General features: G+C 41.7%; 2 long non-coding RNA genes across 3 annotated transcripts in view; one reads left to right on the top strand and one right to left on the bottom strand.

The window, feature by feature from the left end:
* The window catches only part of LOC112640327 (uncharacterized), a 389,014-nt gene that overhangs the window by 242,619 nt on the left and 126,453 nt on the right, over positions 1–19,942 (bottom strand). The window lies entirely within an intron of this gene.
* On the top strand, positions 1,604–3,017 carry LOC125755185 (uncharacterized). Its single transcript, XR_007411028.1, has 2 exons — positions 1,604–1,757; positions 2,594–3,017. It is a non-coding gene; the product is annotated as an uncharacterized LOC125755185 (long non-coding RNA).

Here is a 19,942-nt window from a genome sequence, read left to right as displayed (position 1 = left end):
TAGTTTTCAGTAATCTCAGTAAAACTGGAATTTTGTTGGGCTCTCAGTGTTTCCCAAATCACCTGGCTACATGAGTATGTAGACACAGTTTAAATGTTGGAGTAAATATAGTTGGGGTGAAGTCAAATACACCACTTACCAAGTCACCTAGAAAAGAAATAAAGGGTCAAGAACTCAAGGTAGCATTAGCTAAACCAGCAGTTAGAATCAATTTTTGAGCAACAATTAAACCCTCCCCAACATGGCTTCAAAACAGATAAGTTAATTCCCAGCTCTTTGCAATTTATATTGTCTGCTCTCTAAAGGAGTTCTACAGCACAGCATCAGTGTGGATAATTACACCATGCTTGGGCAGCCTTGGTGGCGCAGCAGTTTAGAGCCACCTGCAGCCCAGGGTGTGATCCTGGAGTCCCAGGATCAAGTCCCACATTGGGCTCCCTGCATAGGGCCTGCTTCTCCCTCTGCCTGTGTCTCTGCCTTTCTGTGTGTGTGTGTGTGTGTGTGTGTGTGTGTGTGTGTGTGTGTGTGTCTCATGAATAAATAAGTCAAATCTTTTTTTAAAAGTACACCATGCTTATAAAGCATTTCATAAGTAAAAAAAAAAAATGCTATTGGGGGAATAGGGCAGTTGCTAGCCAAAATAAGGAGGCAGAAGCTGTAGGATGGGAGTAAAGGAAAAAAACTGGAATACTCACCCCCAACATACACCCACTCCCCAGGCTCTGCCTTTCTGGACTCTGAGCTAATATGCACTCTCATTAAAAAAAGAAGGGGGGGATCCCTGGGTGGTGCAGTGGTTTGGCGCCTGCCTTTGGCCCAGGGCGCGATCCTGGAGACCCGGGATCGAATCCCACATCAGGCTCCCGGTGCATGGAGCCTGCTTCTCCCTCTGCCTGTGTCTCTGCGTCTGTCTCTCTCTCTCTGTGACTATCATAAATAAATAAAAATTAAAAAAAATTTTAAAAAAATAAATAAAATAAATAAAAAATAAAAAAAGAAGGGGAAGAGGAGGAGGAGGAAGAGAAGAAAAAGAAAAGAGAGAGAAAAAGAAAGAAAGAAAGAAGAAAGAAAAAGAAAGAGAAAGAAAGAAAGAAAGAAAGAAAGAAGAAAGAAAGAAAGAAAGAAAGAAAGAAAGAAAGAAGAAAGAAAGAAAGAAAGAAAGAAAGAAAGAAAGAAAGAAAGAAAGAAAGAAAGAAGGAAGGAAGAAGGAAGGAAGAAGGAAGGAAGGAAGGAAGGGGAGGAGAAGAGGCACCTGGCTGGCTCAGTCAGTGGAGCATGTGATTCTTGATCTTAGGGTTGTGAGTTCAAGCCGCACGTTAGGTGTGGAGATTACTTAAATATTAAGTCTTTTTTTTAAAAGAAATAGAAGAAAACACCCCACAAAATCAAAAGCCTTAGGGCAAAGCTGTTTACAAGCTGGGGGGGATCTTTGGTCACAGGCAACAGAAGCTGACATAAGCAGAAAAGGAATTTTCTAGAAGGAATGTTTCTAGTACAAGAAATCATTACTCTCTCTCCTAAGTGCCCTCCCCCATCCATGGAATCTTGTATCCTTCTGTTGAGAATTCCATGTCCTAGGTCACATGACTGCTCCTTCTCTGTTCTAGAAGGTTGAGAGGGAGCGTCTGTAGCAGGGGTTCCCAAAGGAAAAAGGACTGGTTTGATTTCTAAAGTAGGAGAACAGGGCTTGTGGGTTATTGCCCCATGATGACACATCAAAATGGAGACATGTGATAGCTCCTTACAAGAGAGATCAGGTTTTGTTAAGAAAAGGGAAGAGGAAATATAAAGAAGGGAAGAAGACAGAAAGGGAGGGAGGGAAGAGGGAGGGAGGAATGAAGGAAAGAAAAAGTGGCTATTTCCAGTTACTACTACTTTTACAGATGAGGGCTTAGGGCAGTTAGTTCAACTACCTGCAGACCCAGGATTCAACCCAATGTCTGCCTGGTTCCAAAGACAAGGCACTTCCCCCTCTTCCACCCTGGCATGCACACCATGTGCCTCTCAGTGGCTCTTCACCTCTATATCTCTTTCTTGAAAAATCTAGTATAAATACAGGACAACTGTTTTATCGACTTAGAACCTAATGTGAAGATGGTGTGAGGAGGATATGGGTAGTCTTCCCAGGGCTGAGTCTAGATAATCCTAAAACTTTTAAAACCTGGTTAGATAAACCTAACTATTTTGGTCAAGGAAGCCCACATCTAAATCATCCCATGCCAAACTAATCATTCTGTTTCCTCCCTTTTCCCATCAGCCCACGTCAAGAATCCCAGCACGTCCTCTCTCTCCACTGTGCAGCATGACCTTTTAGACACACAGAACACAGACAGTGAATGAACAATGGACCCTGTCTTACAGGAGGGCAATTGGCAACCCTGTATTGAGAGTGTTAGATGTGCACCCTCTTTCATCCCCACCCCCCAATCCCAATTCCAGGAATCTATTCTAAGGAAACAATGAATCACATCAATGCTCAACACAGCGTTGTTCATGAAACTAAAAATTAAAAGTGCCCTAAGTGTGAAAGAAATGTAAGGAAATGGTACTCTTTTAGTACTTCTAGCTAATTCTTATGGATGCTTTATTCCAGATATTGTGCTGATTGCATTTTCGGTGACCCAGGTGAATGCACCTCACAGACCTCCAGCCAAAAGGAGCGTAAGTGACCAAGAGTCCAAGTGCTGCCACTGGAAAGCTATCACTGTAATTGCACAGAGGCCCCCTGTCCCAAGGGCTATTTTCAAACCAACGTCTGGGAGCAGCAGGATACTAAAACAGATCCATCCTGGGACATGTGAGACTTCTCTGGGAGCCAACATTGGCTTAAGAACTCCCTGATGGTCTTGGAACCTTCCTTAGACTACATAACAGTCGAGGATGCTTCCACCCAATCTTCTGTCCCTCTCTCCTTCTCTTGAGTTCAGACTTGCCCTGTGGCCTGATGTCTCCCCCATCTGTGGCTCCTTCACCTTTTTCTTCCACATGCAAGTCTACTAATAAAATCATTGATCCTGTCTTGGTACCTACTCCTCAAAGGATTAAAATGAACACAAGAGAGACCAGAAGGGGCCTGAACAAACAGGCAGGAAGATGGGGATTTGAGACTGGCTCACCTGCTGCCCAGCAGCTGAAGAAGATGCCCTCCCTCTCAGTACCTGAGTGTGGATAGTCTCTGTCACAGAGTGGTGGCTGAATTGCTAACCATTTCACTGATGGTGACCAGGGAAAATGTCCCAGTGGAAGGACATGCTGTAGCAAGTGTAGTGATGAATGCACTAGCAAAGCTTACAAAGTTAGCAGAGTTGGCTGGTCACTACCAAGTTGTACTGATGCCCTAGAGAAGAATGACAGTCTGAAGGCTGTCAAAAAAGAGTTAATGGTAAAGTGTGAGATCCAGAGCACTTCTGTGCTTCTGTGGTAGCTAACAAAGGGGCCTTTGTCTCCTACAAGGAAAGAGCAGACACAGCTGAGTGGCAATCTTATGACCTGTTACAGAGCTGCAGAGCCCCAGAGATGTTGGAGTGCTCAGCCAAGGCAGGTCTGTTATGTGAAGATTAGGGACCTGGTGGAGAAAAGCTGGGACCCATGGAGGAAGTGGATTCTACAAGCACTGCTAGACTCTCTAGTTTTGTAGGGGTGGCCCGTCCTTCCCTATTAAGAGCCCCCAGCATGCTGGAAGATGCTGCAGAAGCTTCTCCCCAACAAGGCAACAGGTACTCCCACTCAGGAGCTGGTCTCACCTCACATCCTGGATGCCAGGCCAATAATAACCAGGCTAGCTCCCAGGATAAGCTGGCTGGAGATATGCTAGGCTTGATAAAGGAGGAAAGAGACTATATACCTAAAGAATTATAAGAATTATCCAGAACAGGGTGGCTCAGTCAGTTAAGCATCTGCCTTCGGCTCAGGTGTTGATCTCAAAGTCCTGGGATCAAGCCTCACATCAGATCCCTGCTCAACAGAGAGTCTGTGTCTCCCTCTGCTTGTCACCCTCTCTGTCTCTCAAATAAAATAAAATATTTTTAAAAAATTATCTAGAACATACAGTCATGTTGCTTCCCTTAAGCTGCTCCCAGCCAATGCCAGAGCTTGTCAGGTTTGCCAAAACAGGCCTATTTCCTGAGAGACCTTGGATTGCTATGATCAATAAGGACATAGAGATGAGTAGTGATAGATATGGAGATGGAGAAACAGATATAAGGTGAGTTGAGTTTCCTATAAAATACAATCCATGCCTATATGCACACAGGAAAATTAGTGCCGATCCACCAAGACACTTTCAAAAAATGTCTGTTCCTTCTTTTATTTTTCAAGTAGGCTCCATGATCAGTATAGATCCCAACATGGGACTTGAACTCACAACCCTGAGACCAAAATTTGAGCTGAGATCGAGTTGGACGCTTTACTGACTGAGCCACCCAGAAAGCCTCAGGAATGTTTGTTCTTTACTCATGATAGCGGAAAGCTGGAAACAACTCAAATGTTCATCAGTGGATAAAGAAGTTGTGGTATAGGATACAGTGGCTTATAACCCAGCAATAATAAAGAATATAGCTAGCTTTATACTGTAACAAAATAGATCTCACAATGTCAAATAAAAGAAGCTGGGCCCTTAATATTCCATAGGAATCCATTTATATTAAGTTCAAAATCATGGTATTTATTATGAGAGTAACAATAACTAGTACCCTGGGACTGGATAGTGGGAGGGGGGCAGTGAGGGTGAGCATTGCCTGGGAAAGGGCACGAAGGGGCAGAGGGGCTTCTACAAATGTGGTTTATCCTGATCTAGGTAGTGGTGATGCAGGCAGATAAGTAAAAGTTCACTATATGCCGAACACTTACAATCTATGCACCTTATCATATGGTTGTTATGCTTCAATAAAAAGTTTAAAATGCAAGAAAAGGGAGAGAAAGCAAACATGCCACAAGGTTCACACTGGCTCTTTGGTCAAGGGGATTAAGGAGAATTTTAAATCCCTTCATTAGAAGTTTCTGCATTTTCTAAATTTGCACCCCCTCCCCCAAAAAAGTGTATTTATCAGGAAGCAAAAATAATAAGTTATTATTTTTTTTAAAAGATTTATTAAAAAAAAAGATTTATTTATTTGAGAGGGAGAGAGAGCAAGTGGTAGGGAGGGGAGGCGGGGGGGGCAGAGGGAGAAGGAGAGAAAGTCTTCAGCAGACTCCCTGTTGAGCGTGGAGGCCACTGTAGGGCTCAATCTCATGACTCTGAGATCATGACCTGAGCTGAAATGAAGAGTCGGATGCTTAGCCTACTGCGTCACCCAGGCGCCCCTAAAAGTTATTCTTAAAAAGGCAAATACATCACACGGTGCACACGGTCACTTGGCACTGACGTCAGACACCGGGCACTTTGCATGCAAAATTGGTTTCATGAGCTATCTGAGCCACAGAATCATGACTCTCTGTCCTGGTTTTTCCCAATTCATCACAATCCTAAAGCAATAACAGCATTGACAATGCAGTTGAGTAACTCTCCCGATGGTAACGTTCTCTAGAAATTAAAACTTGAGGCTGTAACATGGAAGCCCGTAGCTATGGTGTTCTACGTACTTAGGCCCACTGTATATTGTTCCTTAGAAAGTATCAACAATACCTCAAATCAAAGCACAATTATAGACCTGTAAACGCAAAGGCATTATTATGTTTCTGGGCAAATACCTCAATTCCCCTTGCATTTTAATAGTTGTTTTCTGATACCGAAGTTGCTAATGCTTTCATTGCCCTTTAATGACTATTCTTAGCAAACAAATTTGGTGCCTTACAATTAGTGATTTTCTTCCTAATTATGGCTTTTTTCAATTTCCACATGAGATGACAAAAAATTCATGTTTTGCCCAAGAACTAGCTTATTAGTTAATGAAAATTTGTCTAATAGCAGCCTTTTAGATACCCTGTCAAAATCAAAAGCGGCATTCAAAGAAGAGAGAGGTTGCTTTCATATTAACATTCAAAATTAATTTCTGGGTAGGGGCTGAGAGTGAGATGTAGGAGGCATAATTTCTTCCAAAAAGATTAAAATAGATATTCTTTCTGGAGTCTATAGAATTTAAAATTATTAAATATTTCTCTCTCTCTCTCTCTCTCTTTCTCCTGTCTCCCAAATCCTTCCTTCTCTCTCTATCTCCCCACCCCTCACAATCTCTCCCACTCTCTCGGTCATTCCCACCCCCTTCATTTGTACCTTTTCCTTTGCCTACGATATGTATACACACGCCCTAGAATTCAAATTGGTGGATAGGCAAAGATTAATCTCTGGAGTTAGGGTCTGATCATTTCAATATTGCTATATAATCAACTAATTCTCCTCCTAGGGTTAGATTATTCAATTTCAATTCCCCATCCTGGATGCATTTGCTACGCAACAATGGTTTTGCGAGCAAGGACACACTGACCTAGGACAAATCTCCTACCTGTTCTTTGGTTTTTGAACCATAAATATGGCATGCTGGGAATGGATACAGAATCTAATATTGTCCCCCAAACAAGCATCCCTATTCTCTCCAGCAGACGCAGTCTGGTTCACTTGGCTGGGTTTGTTAATAATATGGAGGGAAAGCGAACTTTATCAAAAAGTAGTGACTCATTTTTCTCATCCAGTAAAATCCATAAAAGATTTAGGCACGACCCAAACAATTTACATCTTAAATATTCATGCCCTAGTCCCAGCCCTGAAATGACATTTAAATTGTGTCTGGGGAATCTGTTGTGCACTAACTGCCATGGTCCCTCTTCGGAGGGCTTCAAAGACTGGGAGGGAGAGGAAGGAATACTGAGACCTGTTTTTCATTTCAGAGATTTACAAGGGAGCAAATGAAATTCGCTCCTGCTCTCAGATGCCCCTCCTGGGAAAGGAAACACTGTCCAAATTGAGTAAATAAGGCCCTCAGTGTCAGCAAAGGCTGTGGTGGATGAAATTAATGTTGAAATGATCCTGAAGTTTCTCGGATAGGTTCTTTTAAAGCAGGGTTTCTCAACCTCAGAACTACTGACATTTGGGACTGGGTAATTTTATTGTGGGGGCTGTTTGTGCACTTGAGGATGCTTAGCAGTATCTCTGGTCTCCACCCACTTCATGCCAGTAGCACCCCCCAGAATGGGAAAGCCAAATGCCTGCAGACATTGCCCAAAGTTCTGGTTGGGGGTTGGGAAGGGAAGAGGGAAGAAGGAAGACAAAATCTCCCTTGGTTGAGAACCACTATTTTTTTTTTTTTTTTTGAGAACCACTATTTTAAATTTTTTTTTTTTTTTTTTTATGATAGTCACAGAGAGAGAGAGAGAGAGAGAGAGAGAGGCAGAGACACAGGCAGAGGGAGAAGCAGAGGGAGAAGCAGGCTCCATGCACCGGGAGCCTGATGTGGGATTCGATCCCGGGTCTCCAGGATCGCGCCCTGGGCCAAAGGCAGGCGCCAAACCGCTGCGCCACCCAGGGATCCCGAGAACCACTATTTTAAAAGACAAGTCTTTGGTCCTTGTTGTGTCCTAAACGCAATGAGTTAACTTGTTTCTTTCCAACATTTTTTCCTTCCAGCGTGTAAAAAAATTTATAATTGACATATAATATTCTACAGGTTTAAGGCATACAACATGTTCATCTGGTACATTTATATATTGTAACACCGTCATCTCACATAGTTATTTCTTTTTTATGGTGAGAACAATTAAGAGCTAGTCTCTTAGCAACTTTGAAGTCTGTTAATACAGTATCATTGACTCTAATCCCTATGAGGATGCATTGGATTTGCAGGACCTATTTATCTACTAGGTGCTATTTTGTACCTTTAAACATCTGGCCAATTCCCACAAACCCCCTCCCCTGGTAAACACCAATCTACTCTCTGTTCTTATGAGTTGGGCTTTTTTAGACTCCACATATACATAAATCACACAGTACTTGTCTTTCTCTGTCTGATTTACCTCACTTAACATAACGCCCCCAAGGTTCATCCACATTGTCACAAATGTCAAGATTTCCTTCTTTCTCATGACTGAATAATATGCCATTGTATACAGTACATTCTGGACTTTTTATTGAAGTATAACATGCATGCAGAAAAGCCCATGTGTCTTAAGAGTACAGCTCAATGAATTGTCATAAAGGGAACACGCCTGTGCTACCAGAACCCTCCCTGAACATCTAGGTGTCAGCTGATGGAAGAACAGATAAAAAAAATGTAGTCTTATATATACCATGAAATACTATTCAGCCTTAAAAAAATAAGGAAATCCTGCCATTTGCAACAACATAGAAGTACCTGGAGGGCATTATGCTAAGTGAGATAAGCCAGACAAAGACAAATACTGCATAGTATCACTTGTATATAGAACTTTAAAAAAACAAAAAAGGCCAGACTTATAGCAACAGAGAGTAGAAAAGTGGTTACCAGGGGCTGGGATATGGAAGAAATAGGAAAAAGCATATAAAAGGGTACAAAATTGCAGCTATAAGATGAATAAGATCCGAAGAGATAATGGAAAACATGGTGGTTATAGTTGGTAACATGGTGGCGTATAATTGGTATTTGCTGAAAGAGTAGAACTTTTTTTTTTAAAGATTTTTATTTATTTATTCATGAAAGACACAGAGAGGGAGAGAAGCAGAGACACAGGCAAAGGGAGAAGCAGGCTCCACGCAGGGAGCCCGGTGTGGGACTCGATCCCGGGTCTCCAGGATTACGCCCTGGGCCAAAGGTGGCATTAAACCGCTGAGCCACCCAGGCTGCCCTGAAAGAGTAGAATTTAAATGCTCTCTAGGATACCAAAAGCTAACTGTGGGAGATGATGGGTGTGTTAATTAATTTGATGGGAGAATCCCTTCACGATGGATACAAATATCAAATCATCACAATGTCCAATTTAAATATTTTACAATTTTGTCAGTTACACTTCAATGGAAAAATTTAGAAATTGAGTATAACCTCCTCCACTGCCTCTCACTTTCTTTATCTCTCTCCCTTGCTTCATTATCTCCCTTGAACTTATCACCTTCCAAATTACTTTCCTTTTTTTACCTTGCTTAATGTCTAAATCTCCCCCACTAGAATATGAGCAGGTAAAGCAGCCAGTACTGGGACTCCCAAGTCCGGCGCTCTTTCTACCACACCATGTCAAAAGCCTATTCCTGATTCCCCCAGGGCAGAGATTTGGCCCATTTTGTTTACTGCTCTCTCCGTGCACCCAGAATACGGGCTGGAATATAATAAGTGTTCAATAAACCCATGTTAAGTATCTCTGTCCCCGGTTGGCCTTGCCTTCTCCCATAGCAGACATTCTGCAAAGAAAAACATAATTTTCTCTTCGACTTTGTGTGTCCTGCAAGCAGCCCAAAAAACAACCCCTTTGTTCCAGCCAGCCCAAAAGGTACTCCAGACCATCTTCCCCACCAGAGTACAGTCAAGTTTTCATCTGTGTATACAGGCCAGGAATGATGCCTAACAAGGCAGTTGAGGCCAAGTGGCCTTCACTTAGTGAAACAAAAATCTAGTAGGAAAGGCAGTGGGAAAAGCCAGTGGGTAAGCCAGCAGAGCTCAATCTGAATCACACAATTTGTTACTGCAAAGTGTGAGTCTGTGTCTCCAAAAGGAAGACAGTCTGAAAAATGAGCAGACCTGTGGACTAAGGAGTATTATCCCAACAGGGGCAAGTCTCATTCAACAATGAGCTCTCCCTCCCTTTGAACCACCTGTTGAAGAGGACAAAAGATCAAAGTCTGTAGACCACACAGGACATACCTTGCATTTGGGCTTTCTAAGTTGAAAGTCGTGTGCTGTATTTTTTTCTTCAGCCAACCACAAAAGTGTCTTTCATTAACAGCATGGTGCCTGGCTCATCTCACAGTTGTCTAAGGCTTTAGGCATCAATGACCCAAGGTTCAGGGAGGGTGAGTGTAGTCTCACAAAAGGACATCTTTACCCTCATGAGAAAAAGACTCTGGTATCCAGTGACCTGTTCTAATTGGTGTCTCTGTGGACCTCCCTTTACTCTCTGCCCTGGTGGAATCAGGACACAGCATTTGAGATGGCATGCAAGAACTGGAGTGGGGGGTCCCAGCCCTGGCTTCTCACTTCATCATCAGATCTTTGCAAGTCAACTAATCTCTCCGGACCCTGGTTTCACAGAGCACTTAGTTTTGTGGTAAGGAGAGAGAAGTGGTTATCAGCTGAGGGCAAAGTCAGAATTCAAACCCAGCTCCTGAGGCCCTGAAGCCTATGATCTTAATCCCTCCATTTCATCACTTTCTGTGTTCATCTTGACAATCGGGTTCTCCCTTCCCCTCTGAAATTTGAGTTTCTCTTCTCTCAGATGACAGATTTTTTTCCCCCAAGTTATATGGACGGTTTTGACAAAACAACACATTTTCTTCCTTGATATCATCTGAAATAATCCCAGTCACTACTGTGCATCATGCTTCTGATAAAAAAAAAAAAGGCAAGTGTAAACATTATGTCTCTCTAAGACTCAATTTACACAAATTACATATTAGATGAAGCAGACCCAAGAAGGCATTGTGTCTGGAGGAGACTAAGATGATGTAACTGTCAAAAAACAGCCCAAGCACAGCTTGGAAAGCTTTAACAATGGGAGGTGGCAGCATGGGAGTGGGGAGCGTAGACCGCGGAACATTCTCTCCTCTTTTACAATGTCGCTCTTTTCTGGCTTAATTAGGATCAGATAGTGTGCAATATAATCATCACCTGATAACATAATTCCGTCAAACATGGAAGAGTAATATTCAAGAGACTGAAGCATGAACGTAATTCACCTCAAGCAAGGGAGAGAAATTGGATTAGCAAAATGCCGCCAGATTCACTAATTAATTTGCTATATTATGCATGACAGGAAACATCATAGAACAGGAGGAGGAAAAAAAAAAGCCTGATTTTTCTGAGTTTGGGAGGTACCAATGGACGTGTTTCCCCATAATTTATTTTTGCAATAGATTCATTATTTGATTAAGGATTGGCTGAAGGGAGATTCCACGGGGTAGAATGAGAACAAAGCAATGAGCTGCTGGAGCCAGTGTACTTATCCACTTAGCAGATGTCAGAATCACTTTACTTCACCACTCACTGTCTTCATTTAGAGAGCTCCCTTCTCCACCAGAGCACTCATCTGTACCCTGTTTCTCTACAAGCCCAAGAAATGGGCAAATTAGCAGGTGTGTGCTTTGGCCAATCCAGTATCAGTACAAGTCAGTACCAGTACAAGTTGATAGTCTTCAACTTTATTGTGTGTGTCTCCTGTAAATGACTGGATTTCTAATGAAGGCATACAAAATAATATCAAATCCCTACTGTCACCTTGAAATAAGGGACAGACTCTCACAAAATTGAAAACCTCATTACATTCTTCAATCTATATGTTGATGATGATGTGGGTTGAGATCATGAAGCAATGCCTTCAAACTATTTATTTATAACCTTTCCACATAGTGATGTGAAAATGAAGATTTTACACTCTGGATTCATACAAACCTGGACTCAAATCTTCCCCCTCCCACTGAATAATCTTGATCAGGTCACTTATAGGTCTCTCTAAGCTTCAATTTTCTCATCTGTACACTGGAGGTGTGATAATTGTATTCACCACCTTAATGAGATAATACTCATCAGAGGTCTTCTTGAATAACTGGTCACCTTCTCATTCTGCCATATTGCTGTTTCTGCTGCTTGAGACCCGGATGAAAGTGTAATGAGCTGGGTAAAGCTGGTCTCTACTGGAAACCCCACTAGCACTATTCCTGTCTGGAAACAGAACGAGCCCTTCCCTTTGGCTCATCACAGCTCACCGGAGACCACTTTGAGAATTTACAGGTTTCAGTGTAATGAAAAGAAAGCAAACACCAAGAATAATTCTCAACGGGTCAGAGGCTGTATTGTAATTCAACCACATAAGTAATGACATTAAATGTAAACAGGCTAAATATACACATGAAGAGACAGAGATTCACAGATTGGATTTTAAGAAGGAAGGCCCAAATACATACTGTCTACACAGGATATGAGGTGAGACCAGCTCCTGAGCGGGAGTACATGTTGCCTTTTTGGGGAGAAGATGCCATTGTGCCAGCACAATTCAAAACTATTAATTATGCATATGTACTTAACAGAAGAGCTTCAAAACACATGAGGCAAAAATTGATGGGACCAAAAGGAGAAATAGATAAATCCACAAGTGCATTTGGAAACTACAATCTTGGGACACCTGAGTGGCTCAGTGGTTGAGGATCTGCCTCTGGCTCAGGTTGTGATCTCGGAGTCCTGGGATCGAGTCCCACATCAGGCTCCCTGCGCGGAGCCTGCTTCTCCCTCTGCCTATGTCTCTGCCTCTCTCTCATGAATAAATAAATAAAATCTTAAAAAAAACTACAATTTATTTCTCAGTGATAGAACAAATAGGTATCAGTAAGAATATACAAAACTATCAAACAAGGTAATCTAATTGACATAGAACATTCTACCCAACAACCGAATACACATTCTTTTCATGTTACATGGACCATTCAATAAGATATTCTGGACTATAAAACCAACTTTATCAAATTGAATTGATACAAAATATGTTCTGTGAGCCTGATAGAATTCAACTAGAAATCAATAACAAAAGACATCTGAAAATTTTCTAAATACTTGGAAATGAAACAATATCATTCTAAATAACCTATGAATCAAAAAGTTCTCCTTAAAAATTAGGAATTGCTTTGAATTTAATAAAAATACAAGCTGACATATTAAAATTTGTGGGACATAGATAAAACAGTGTTTATAGGGAAAACTACATCATTAAATGCTTATGTCAGAAAATAAGAAAAATCTCAAATCATGGTCTAAGTTTGCACCTTAAGAAATCTGAAAAAAGAAAAAGAGTCAAGGCAATCAGAAGGAGGGAAATTCTAAGGATAAATGCAGATCAACAAAATTGAAAACAGAAAAGCAAGAAAGAGCAAAAAATCAATAAAACCCAAACTTGGTTCTTTAAAAAGATCAATAAGTCTAATAAACCCTTAACCAGACTCACCAAGAAAAAAATAGAGTGTGAAGACATAACTTATGGATATCAGGAATTAAAGAGGTGACAGCACCACAGATACTGCAGATGTTAAGGTGATAATAAGTGAACATTATGAACAACTTTATGCCAAAATACTCAATCACTTAGATAAATTGGACAAATTCCTTGAACAACACAAGCTCCAAAGCTCACTCAAAAAGAAATAGAAGATCAATATACAAAAATGAATCATATACTATATTCCAACAATGAACAATCTGAAAATGAAATTAAGACAATTCTAATCACAATAGCATCAGAAAGAAGAAAATACCTGAGAATAAATTTAACAAAAGAAGTAAAATACTTGTCACTGAGAACTACAATACATTGTTGACAAAATTTAAAAGTATCAAAATAATTTTTTTAATATTTTATTTATTTATTCATGACAGACACAGAGAGAGAGAGGCAGAGACACAGGCAGAGGGAGAAGCAGGCTCTATGCAGGGAGCCCGATGTGGGACTCGATCCCAGGTCTCCAGGATGACGCCCTGGGCCGAAGGCAGAGCTAAACCGCTGGGCCACTGGGGCTGCCCAAAAGTATCTAAATAAATTAATATAAATTCTATGTTCATGGATTGGAAGACTCAAAATGATGATGGTTTTCTCCAAATAGGTCAGATTCGACACTATTCCTATGAAATCCCAGGAGACTTTTTTTTCCCAGAAAGCTGATCTGAAATGTATATGTAAAGCAAAAAATCCCACCAAAAGAAGAACTTTGGAAAAAAAACACAAATGGAAGACTTGAAACTCCCAATTTCAAAACTTATGAGCATTTATCATAGCACCAAAAGACATGAAACACTTAGGAAAAAGTGCAACATCTGTATGATGAAAATTATAAATGTCAATGAAAGAAATCAAAGATAACCTGAACAAATGGAAATATATGCCCTGTTCCAACTCTTGATTTCAGCTCAGGTCATGATCTCAGAGTTGTGAGATTGAGCCTTGCACTGGGCTCTGTGCCGGGTGTGGAGTTGGCTTGAGATTCTCTCTCTGCCCCTCCCCACTACCCTCCTCTCTCTCCCCCTCAAATAAGTAAGTAAGTAAGTAAGTAAATAAATAAATAAATAAACAAAAAGTTTCTAGGGAGGCATAAGAACTAGAATAGCAAAAGCAATTTTTAAAAAGATGAACAAAGTTGAAGAACTCAAGCTACCTGATTTCAACACTTACTATTAAAGCTACAGTAATTAAGACTGTGTGGTATTGTTGAAGAGATAAACACCCAGCTCAATAGAACAGAACAGGGAATCCAGAAATAGACCCACACAAATATGGTCAACTCCGTTTTCACAAAAGGGCAAAAGTAATTCAATGGTACTGGAATAATTATTGGATATCCACATGCAAAATAATGAATTTCAACCCATTTGCTACATCATCTGCAATAATTAACTCAAAAGGGATCATAGACCTAAATATAAAACCTAAAATTATAAAACTTCTAGAGGAAAACATGGCAGAAAAATCTCTGTAACCTTGGGTCAAGTGAAGATATTTTAGATATGAGATCCAAAGCATAATCCATGAGTGAGAAACATTGACAAACCTGACTTGACCAAAATTTTTTAAATTCTTTTCAATAGACACTGCTAAGAAAATGAAAAGGTAAGCCACAGAATGAGAGAAAAATACATGCAAAATACATATCTGATATCTGGACATATATCTAGAATTTATAGGGAACATTTAACCAACTCGGTAAAAACAGGCATAAGGTTTCATCAGGTACTTTACAAAAAAAAAAAAAAAAAGGAATGGCAAATTTGCATCCAAAAAAAGGCTCAGCACCATTAGCCATTAACTAAAAGCGCAAGGAGACATTATTATCCACCTATCAAAAAGGCTTTTATTTTAAACTGACAATATTTGAGGGGCACCTGGGTGGCTCAGTAGGTTAAGCATCTGCCTTCGGTGCAGGTCAAGATCCGGGGATCCCAGGATTGAGCCCTTGCATTGCGCTCCTTGCTCAGCGAGGAGTCTGCTTCTTCCTCTCCCTGTGACCCTGCTCCCTGCTCATGCTCTTGCTCTCTCTCTAAATGAATAAATAAAAAATCTTAAAACTGACAATATTTTATGTTCACAAGGATATGAAGCAACAGGAACCCTCAAATGTTTTAAGTGGGAATAGAAAATGGTACAGCCACTTTGGAAAGCATTTTGGAAGTTTCCTATAAAGTTCAGTAGACAACAAATCATATGATTCAGCCACCCTGCCCCTAGACATTTACCAAAAGAAGTACAAAAGCATGTTTTCACAAAATGCTGTCCGCAAATATTCTGGTAATTTTTTCATTGTCAACTAAACTTGGAAATAGCCTAAATATGTTTTGGCTGATGAATGGGTGAGTAAACAGTGCTGTGCCTTTACAATGGCCTGAGTCTCAGCAATGAAATGAAAGAACTATTTACACATGCTACAACTTTCTGAATCTCAAATGCTAAGTGAAAGAATGCCATGTGCTGTGTAATTCCATTTAAGTGATATTCTGGAAAAGGCCAAACTATATAGACAGAAAACAGATGGGTGGTTGCCAGAACCAGGGGCTGGAGGGAGGCACTGACTATAAAGATGCAAGAGACAATTTAGGGGAATGTTTGAAATGTTCCGTATCTTGATAGGCATGGTTGTATAAATGTAGGTTGCCAAAATTCACAAAAGAATAGGAGTGGCCAGGTGACTCAGTCAGTTAAGTGTTTGCCTTTGGCTCAGGTCATAATTCCAGGGTCCTGGGATCCAGCCCCGTGTCGGGTTCTCTACTCAGGAGGGAGTCTGCTTCTCTCTCTCCCTCTGTGATCTCTCTCTCACTCTTGCTCTCTCTCAAATAAAATCTTAAAAAAAAAAAAAGAACAAAGTCAAAGGACCAACACTTCCAGGTTTCAAAACTTAATGCCATATGCAGTGGCACCAAAAGATATAAAATATGACATATATTTAAGAGGTTGGATTTTACTGCATATGAATTTTAACTGAGCAGGGAGCCCAACACGGGGCTCGATCCCAGGACCCTGGCATCATGACCTGAGCCAAAGGCAGATGCTTAACCGACTGAGCCTCCCTGGCACCCCAGATACAGTCATTATTATAAGGACTGATGTTTCATCGTCGCCGGGGCTACTGTTTCAGTCTGCTCAGCACCTCACACCACACTCTCCTGGTAATAATGATAAACCTCGCCAGCTCGAGTACACAATTCACATTTGGACTGTCTTTCCTCAAGATTTTTCCCAACTGAAACTAGCGATAAAGGTCCCTTTTGTCCTTTCTGATCCTAGGATGTGTGTCAGATCAGCCCAAAGGTCGGCCTCCTCCCCACAGAGAACTCACTCTGGGCCTCAAAGCTGATGTGAGGAGAGGCAGAAAATAGAGAGCAGGAGAGAAACCATGGTGTTGAGTCCTTGGACCCAGTTGTCCTAAGGCCACCTCCACCCGTGCACTTCCCTAGGTTGGGTTATAAGAGTCAGAAAATATCCCCCCAGCACCACCTTTTAAAATAAAACTAGGGGATCCCTGGGTAGGCTCAGAGCTTTAGCGCCTGCCTTTGGCCCAGGGCGTGATCCTGGAGTCCTGGGATCGAGTCCCAAGTCGGGCTCCTGGCATGGAGCCTGCTTCTCCCTCCTCCTGTGTCTCTGACTCTCTCTCTCTCTCTCTCTCTCTCTATGTCTATCATGAATAAATAAATAAATAAATAAATCTTTAAAAAATAAAAAATAAAAAAATAAAATAAAACTAGTTTCCATCATCGGCTACCAAAGATTTTAAAAACCAGTAATAACATTAACAGTGACTGTAAGAGCCAACATTTATGACTCACTCGCTGCCAGACACATTTTACTTTTTACCTCCAGTTGGTCCTCACCCACGACCCTGTGAGTTAGGTGCTCCTTTTGCCCAAGTTTTTTTTAAAGATGATATTAATTCATCCATGAGAGACACAGAGACAGAGGCAGAGACAGAGGCAGAGGGAGAAGCAGGCTCCCTTTGGGGAGCCTGATGCGGGACTCAATCCCAGGACCCTGGGATCACAACCTGAGCCCAAGGCAGACGTTCAACCGCAGAGCCACCCAGGCATCCCTTATACATATTTTATAAACGAGAAGACTTAGGAACCTCGTAGAGGTCAGTTTGTCAAGGTCTCGCCATCGGTACAGTTGGTGGAGTTAGTATCCGTGTGGCATAGACACCATTTATTTCCTACACTTTAAGCTGTTTATTTTTTTTTTTCTTTAAGCTGTTTAAGGGGAAAACTATGAGCTTGCAAATGGATTTGTGGCAGAGGTTCTCAGCTCTGGCTGCACACTAGAACCTCCTGGGACACTTAATAAAAGCAATCCCATCAGACAGGCCATACCCTCATGACGGAGCAAATCGAAATCTCTGGGTTAGGAGAACCTGGTTTTGTTTTGTTTTGTGTTTTGTTTTGTTTTGTTCTGTGTTTTGTTTTGTTTTGTTTTGTTTTGTTTTGTTTTGTTTTGAAGCTCCCTGATTCCCAGTGTGTGGTCCTGGTGGAGAGCCCCCTCTCAAAGGTTTAGGATTTGTCTTAACCACGGAAAACACGGCATCCCTTCTCCCTACGCTGTAACAGAGAGTCCAGAAATGTGCTTGATCCTCCACAGAATTAAATTGGGATCCAGGATTTAATTGGGATTTCCAGAATTAAATTGGAAGGGAAGCTCAGTTATAAACATTTTGAAAGCAGAAAAATAAGACTTCTGTGCAGGGATTTTCAGGGGAAAAAATATATATATATTATATATGTTGATTTTCATATTATTGTTCATTTGGGCCATACAGAAAAGTAGTCAGAACAGTAAGCCTACATCGTATTAAGCCCCCAGTGATGCATGGTTTTTGCCAGTACAGCCAGCTATCAAAACAGGAGAGACGCAGAAAGAATATTATCTGAGCCTCAGTGGTCCTGTAATTATTCCATGTTTGGGTTTTAACACCTGAATCCTGGCTCTTCTATGAGAGCTATAATAATAATACCATATGTCCCCCCAACCTTGGGGCTTTCTGTCATATTTTCATTCAGAAATATGGACAAAGACTTTTTCTTCAGGGGAGACTTGCAGAAGATACCATTTGGGGTCTGTCATCCATCAGTCTGTCGGTGGGTTGTAAGGAACCAATTCATGACCCCATAATTCTTCTCTTTTCCTGCAAGGAACATTGCTAGTGAGCTCCTCTGTGTGGCCTTTTAGATGGAAATAAAGCTGTCCCTTTACCAGCAAAGAGTTTTATTATATTTTCTTGATGAGACTGAGCTATGTTGGATTCTAGCCCATGGGACAAGAAGGATGGCAGGGTCGAAAACATTAGTTTGCACCTCCTGGACCTGTTTGGACCCATCTGTCAAGTAGACGGGACCTCACATGATCCTTTCAACGTTATGTCTCCGGACTAATTCTAGCCCTACTCAGGAGGCAACGCCACCCTCAGGCCACGTTCTATAAAGGTCCTTTTTCCATATGCTAAATTTGTGTGCATTGGTGGGTGGGTGCTAGAGCCCTAGAGCCTGTTGGCCTGGGGGTTAAAAAGATGAGATGTGGACCAAGCAGTCTTGGGTTCTGTATTAGTCAGCTCTAGCTGCCCTAACAAACATGCCCCAACCTGCATAGCCTAAACAACAGAAATTCCTTTTCTTCCTCACAGTTCTGGAGGCAAGAAGTCCAAGATCAAAGTGCAGTAAAATTTGGTTCCTGGTGAGAACCTTCTCCTGGCTTGCAGACAGTTGCCTTCTTTCTGTAGCCTCACGTGGCAGAGGGAGACGGAGCTCTGGCTTTTTCCCCTTCTTATAAAGACACCAATCTCATCACAGGCACATCATTCTCATGATCTCATCCAAACCTGATCAACCTCCTAAGGCCCCACTTCCAAATACCATCACATGGGGCGGTGGGGGGAGGGTTAGGGTTTCAATATATGTATGGCCTTGTAAGGGGGAGGAAATCCAAACACTCTCTGAGCCCATATTCATCAGGATTCTTTCCATGGCAAGTGACAGAAAACCTGGATCAAAACTGGATTAAGCACAGAAATGACTTTGTTGATTCAACCGAAAAGTCCAGGATTATTCTAGCTTGAGATATGTCTGGATTCAGAGGCTCAAACAGTCACAACTGGAAGCATTCTCTCGTCTTCCATCTCTCTTTCCTTGGGGTTGGTTTTATTCTCACTTAAGCCAGGATGTCCTTCTCTCCTGTAGGCTCACATTCTATAGCCTGAGCACCACCCCCGCCCCCAGCCAAGCCAAGAAAAAAAAGGTGGCATTGTTCCCTCCATCCCCAACAGAAGTTGCACATTTGGCTCTTATTGGTCTCACAGGCCCATCTCTGAATGAGTACAAGGGTCAGGAGGGTGGGATATTCAGACTGGCCAGGTCTCAGGCACAAAAAGCCAAGAGCCAATTCCACCTGAGTCATATGCTCATGACAAAGGGGGAAATGCTGAATAAGAGAAGATACCAGATGCCCACTCTAAAGCCCCAATTTCTTAGTCCATAAAATTGGGAAATGGTACCAAGCTTTCAAGATGCCAGTGAGAGTAGACTTAAGTAATACATGCTAAGGAAACAGTGTAGGCATCACCAGGACCAGCTGGGACTAAATCAATGATTTATTGTACACACACACACACACACACACACACACACACACACATGCCTGTGTTCCAATGTTCTAATTCCATAGGGACGTGCCCTTGGCATTCTTGCTTTCCTCCTACCAGAGCAAACGTACATCTCCTGTAACCCGCCATAGGAGGCACTGCTCAGGCACCCTGGCCCTCCTGGGGCAAGATGTTAATTATTGAGACCTCACCAAGGATGAGTAACTCTTCCAGAGAGACATC

This window comes from Canis lupus, chromosome 6 (genome assembly GCF_003254725.2).
Source record: "Canis lupus dingo isolate Sandy chromosome 6, ASM325472v2, whole genome shotgun sequence".
Taxonomy (NCBI): domain Eukaryota; kingdom Metazoa; phylum Chordata; class Mammalia; order Carnivora; family Canidae; genus Canis; species Canis lupus.
The sequence above is the reverse complement of the archived record's forward strand: the minus strand, read 5'-3'. Positions and strand labels throughout refer to the sequence as shown.